The following is a 6,264-nucleotide window of genomic DNA, read 5'->3' as shown; positions in this document are numbered from 1 at the left end:
CGTGTGATAGCTCATATTCAAGCAAATAAGTCTCGTAGTGCCTTTTCTGTGTGTTCCCTGTTGACGTGTATAAGTAGATTGCCTATCCCTTTCCATCAGTTCGGACTTTTGGTTCAAGTGGCTAGTGCATGAAGCTTAACATGGTATCAGAGCCCCAGGTCTCGAGTTCAAATCCTGACTTTCACAATTTATTCTAAAATCCCCAATTTATTCTAAATTCCCCGCAGCCTCTTGCCGTGTGGTCCCGGCGCTTCCTCTTTGCCTCTCTACACGTGTTGACTTGTCTTCTCGTCTTCCCGTCACACGAGAGGGGTGTTGACATGTATAAGTAGATTGCCTATCCCTTTCCATAAGTTCGGACTTTTGGTTCAAGTGGCTAGTGCATGAACCTTAACATGGTATCAGAGCCTCAGGTCTCGAGTTCAAATCCTGGCTTTCACAATTTATTCTAAAATCCTCGCAGCCGCAGCAGCCGCCCGCCCCGGCACCCTGCCATCCCGCGCCCGGCCGCTGCCTCTTTGCCTCTCTACACGTGTTGACTTGTCTTCTCGTCTTCCCGTCACACGTGAGAGGGGGTGTTGAAGTGTATAAGTAGATTACCTAGCCTTTTCCATCAGTTCGGACTTTTGGTTCAAGTGGCTAGTGCATGAACCTTAACATTCCCGACACCCTAAATATACATAGCCAACGTGTAACGATCAGCATTTCACTCGGCCAAAAACAGTAAAGCTAACTTCCAGAAGGGAACTAATGTAATTAGTCATAATTTTTCCTGGAAAATGAAGGTGGCAGATAATTGTTATCATGAATACCAGATCAAAACTAAACTAGCAGATGCTAAACTAAACTAGCACATGTTATAGTCCTTCAAATGGCCCAGATGTTCAGATTGATCCCTTGTGCTTCAGCATGAGAGCTAAAAGATATAACCAAAATAAATAATCTTCAGAGAAGTGAATAGTGGATATGTACAGTCATTCTATTTGTAACAGTATGGTTGACTGGTACCTTTTTTTTTTGGCTGGTACCTAAGGACATAACTCAAAATAACAGACAAATCTAGAGCCAGTCTTCAATATCAAAAAATAATAGGCAGATAAGGGAATGCAAAGCAGCTGAATATGAACTGAACCCATTATCTGGTTGTAGCAATGAGGAAGTGGACATATGACTTACCATGTAAATGATGTATCCAGCGCTTTCTTGGACAATGTTAGGCTAATCATTCATGTACACGATCCGAATCACCAGCAGCAAGAGGAAATCCTTGCGACATCCGATCCTGAACATGACCGAGTTTCCAATCTCCAAAATGCAAGAAGATATTTTTTTTGAAAATACAAGAAGCAAGCACTCTGAGACAAGAAGCAAGCACTAAGTAGCACAGATAAGCACAACACATACACTTGGGAGAATAGATAGGATATAACATTTGTCCTACACACCAACATTGCAATATCTATCAGCTACAACATTTTCCATAATCAACACACTAAACATATTCAAATTCATGGGTCAAAAATTTTACATTCCATCCACACAGTGAGCATATCTAGATCAAATAAATAAATCTCACAGCATACATCTCCATAGTACTGATTGACACAATCCGAATCTCAAGCTTTCTAGACCAATTTTCAGAAAGGGTGATTGGTGATTTCGAGTTTCTAAATTCAACCTACAAATTTATCAAATAAGGGGATTAGAAATTTGAAGACTCAACTAGATTGTTCACCCGTTTAGTGTAAGAGGTCATCTAGTTACTTGATTTCATTAGCTAGCTCTGTTTTTTAATACTAAATTTTCAAATATCATGTGTTCTTTCCTTTTAGGAGCTTCTGAACATCTATGCAGTCAAGTTTTTCTACATGAATTCATGGTAGTGTTTATTCTCTGTAAAATGAAGGTGTTGTGGTTCTTAGCTATACCAACTCCACTAATACTTTTCAGTTTATCTGGTAGAATGCCATCTAGAAAGTATTAATCACGGAGTAAGAAAATAGATGAATAGATGAGTTGATTGTATCCGACTAGGTGACTGCCTCCAGTAGTGTACTACATCGATTAAAAAAGTAGAACCATATACACTTCAGATCAACAAGGAATAGAGCAATACGCTACCCAGACTCGGCTTCTCTCGATGTTGCGGTGGCATTGACCTGGTGCCGGTGATCTGGTGGAAGTGCCGACCTGGTGCCGCCGCCAGTCGCTTGCGATGCAGGACGGGCCTGACCTGGTGGCTACGTTGCTGACCGGCGATGGAGGATCAGGCCATTCGGGTGGCGGCGGCGGTCGCCCTCGATGGAGACGGTGTTTCTGAACTCGCCTACTCGGCTGCCGGCGGCGGTCGCGTGCGTTTCTAGCTCTTTCTGATTCAAGTTGGGCCGGGCCAAATATTAGAGGTCGTTTGTTATCCATCATTTGGGCCTGGAATCCTGGAATTCATTTTCGAATTCCATAGGTGGGCTGTTTGGTTGCCACAGAATTGTGCTGTCATTTCATTTAGGAATTCCAGCAAAATGACTCTATGTGTAAACATGATTCCAAGCTGAAACCTGTCATTTGCAATTCTCTATGGAAGCCTCTACACATTCAATATTGAATTCTGCTGTCATTTGCAATTCCTGTGGCAACCAAACAAGTGTATATTTCTGAAATTACAATGTAAATGAAATGAATACATGTATTCATTTTAAAATGCTACAAACGAAATGAAAGTCTGGCTTCCAAACAACCTCTTAGTGTTTTTTTTTTCATTATCAATGCTTTGTCGGGCTGCCAGGCCTAATCTAAATCCGTAAATCCTGACCGTTGCTCAAATCATACCTCTCTCCCCTAAAAGAGTGGTAAAAGGTACCGTAAAAGAAGCCTTATATCCAAATTATGATCTGTTATCCTTCTTCTTGCCAACACATGATTTTTTTCAGGATATGAGCATTGCTTACTTTTGCTGCACAAGGGCTTTTCAACAGGGCATGGCATTGCTTACCTTTATGGTCTTCCTGGGCTTGTGGCCTATGCATGTTTTTGGAGTTCAGGATCTACTTCTATATGGTGAGGTAAACCTCCTTTGAATATATCCTCTATACAAGAACTGCTTTGAGGGGTCACCAATGTGATATATCTTGCACAGATAAACTTGCATGCAATTCTTGGTTTGACCTGCTAATTGAGTTTATGTGTTGTTTGGGAGATTCAAGGTTAATGGCAGATTCGATTGATCAAAGAAAGATCAACCTAGTTGGATTAGTTAACTTATCATTTGTGTTAATAATGATCCCAATTAGTCCAACCTGCAAGTTAATTCAGGAGCACGATACATGTGTGATAACTTACCGTTTTGAATGTTGACTAAAATGGTTGATTTTTTTTTCCTGAAATGGCCCTAATGCTAGATATTTAATGCAGAGGAGGAAGGTCTGAAATAGGTCTCTGAGGATGGACTTTCTGAAATTCGAGAAGGTATTTGTTACTAGAGATATTTGATCTTCGTGCTAGAAATAATATAATGAATTGCATGTAACCTGATGAATGTCTAGACTTTATTATAGAGAAGGTTTCAAAAGTATGTCTGTCTTTTGATTACAGCGGATTACTGATTACTGTAGGATAACTCATAAAAATATTCTTCTCTAATACCATCTGAGCCCATGAAGTGCCAATGTTTTGTATTGAGATATCTTATATTTTCTAAATGTTGCCGAATCTGATCCTTAAGCACATTGTATACACCTACAATTGAATCAAAATATTGGAACTATTAGACATAACTCTTCTCAGATTCATACATGAGGACGTCTTCGATGTTTGAAGTCTCCTCGGCTCTAAACAGTGAATCTCATTTACTATGGCTTCTTATCATTGCACAAATCTGTTATTTCCGGATCGGAGGGTGAGCAACCCTCTCACTCAGCGTTGTGCATACGATAACTATTTGCGTATGTATCAGCTGAGATAATTTAATTATAGATGTCCAATTTAAAAATATGGTACTTCCTCCGATTGATATTAGTTGCCACTAGTATAGATGTACCTAGAACTAAAATATGTCTAGATACATCTATATTAGTGGCAACTAATATGGATCGGAGGGAGTAGGTAAAATCATGGAGTTGGGGGCTATATACTATCACAAGGATTTCATATGCAATGCTGGCATTTTTTATTTTGAAGCTAAACCATTAGTTTCTCCATCCCGAGTACCTCCATAATACCCACTAGCTAAATTATTCCCATGTATAGAGCTCTCCTTGGAGTTCATTTCATCGTTTCTTGATTATTGGGAAGAGTTTTGTATTTGGAAATTTAGAAGTATCGACTATGCTGCACATTCTTATGATGAAGTATATTCTTAGTTTTAGGTTACTCATGAGCTGTTGGAGATGCTGGTGACTCTGGTGCCGTCGGATACTAAAGGCCAGGCCTGTCGTTACATTCTTTGGCAGGACTAGCGCCAACGTTTCATCATCGCTAACGATTTTCCACGAGATGGTGTCAGATTAATTGTAGAATTTTGTGGGATTCTGTACTTGTTTTAGGTAGGCGTGACAGTGTCACGGGTGCAACCACCAATGTTTTACTGAGAAGCAGTTTTCACGTCAATAGGTGGTGTTGTATCGACATTCTAATTAACTAACATGTAATTCAGTGATTGTAGGTTCCAATCAAGAGAAACCCTTCCCAGTATGCGATGAAATTGATGAATTTGCTTTCCATATTTGATGCAATTTCTATTGTTCCATTACAGAAGGATAAAATGAACATTTGTGTATAATTTTTTTTTGACAGAAAATTTGATAATGATTCATCAATTTTATTTAAGCTGAAATAAGTCCTTGTCGGTTGTTACATGTATGTTACTATGTTTATAAGAAACATACAATTATATGGAACGTGCATACTACTAGTAGTAAGTAAATACTACTACTCCTATCTATAATATCTAAATAGAAGCAACCCACTAAGTTGATTTCTCTCAACATGCAGCTATGGCACCTCATCAAGTTATTTTTTCTTCACATGCAAGCCTCCCACGTCATCAAGTCTACCACTTCATGCAATTCCCAGATTTATGGATTATTTTATAATTCTCTGATTTATGTTTTATCTCATAAGTAAACACCTCAGAATTCAGATTCAGCTCCCACAAACGTCTACGATCTGTGTCTCTTCCCCTCCTTTTTTCGATAAGGGGAGAGACCCCAGCCTCTGCATCAATTGATGCATACGGCCTCTTTATTAAACTTATTTAAAAGGTCTGAGTTACAATCTTAAACCAATTCATGGATCACATAAAGTTTCCACATGGATCAGCCATCTAAAAATAAAGAGTAGAACAAGCCGCCACAAGATCTTCATGTGAGCCGCCTTTCAGTACGCCAACCGCACCGGCTGTATATATCCCGTGCTACCGTCGCCAAGCGGTTGCACCCAATATCCATGTCCAGGCGCGCATCCTCCGGCTGGAGATAAGACCACATATGGATCCAATGGGTAACTAGTGGAATAACCTGCAAAAATGATGGGAAACTTTTTTTTGTTAAAGATAAAATCGTTGCGGACATTCCATATTGCCCAAAATAAAGCGCACACACCAACTCTAATGTGGCCTTTGTTTTTCTTAGTTACACCATTTAACCAATTTCCAAACAGACTAGTCACATTAGCAGGAGGTGGAATATTGAAGGTCGTGTAAACAATACGCCAAAGGATCTTTGCAAACGGACAAGTAAAAAATAAATGCTGAATTTTCTCATCTTGATCACAAAAATAGCATTTAGAACACCCCTGCCAATTACGCTTCTTGAGATTATCTTTTGTGAGAATGACCCTCTTGAGAAAGAACCACATAAAAATTCTGATTTTTAGTGGAACCTTGATTTTCCAAATATACTTCTTGAAATCACCAACAGGGCCATCAAGCAAATCAAGGTACATAGATTTTACCGAAAACTGACCTGACGCTGTAAGATTCCAATGAAAAACATCATCATTTTCTGAGATTTGAACTCCCATCAGACGAACAACAAGATGGACCCATCTATCCCACCTATTACCCCAGAGCGCTCGCCTAAAACCAATATTTATGGGGGTCGAATTACAAACATGAGCTACCATAACATTAGTCTGATTGACAATGCGATACAAAGACGGATATTGCTCGCAAAGAGGTCTATCCCCGAGCCAAACGTCTTCCCAAAATCTAGTTTTCTGACCATTCCCTACCTCCATGGACCCTCTCATAAAGAAATCATCTTTCACACC

General features: G+C 39.6%; 1 long non-coding RNA gene across 1 annotated transcript; it reads left to right on the top strand.

Annotated features, from left to right (window-relative positions):
- Positions 1-2,928: 2,928 nt before the first annotated feature.
- On the top strand, positions 2,929-4,717 carry LOC127348604 (uncharacterized). Its single transcript, XR_007879848.1, has 3 exons — positions 2,929-3,059; positions 3,409-3,462; positions 4,362-4,717. It is a non-coding gene; the product is annotated as an uncharacterized lncRNA (long non-coding RNA).
- The last annotated feature ends 1,547 nt before the right edge of the window (positions 4,718-6,264 follow it).

The sequence above is a fragment of the Lolium perenne genome, chromosome 4 (assembly GCF_019359855.2).
Source record: "Lolium perenne isolate Kyuss_39 chromosome 4, Kyuss_2.0, whole genome shotgun sequence".
Taxonomy (NCBI): domain Eukaryota; kingdom Viridiplantae; phylum Streptophyta; class Magnoliopsida; order Poales; family Poaceae; genus Lolium; species Lolium perenne.
This window is presented reverse-complemented; position numbering and strand designations above follow the sequence as displayed.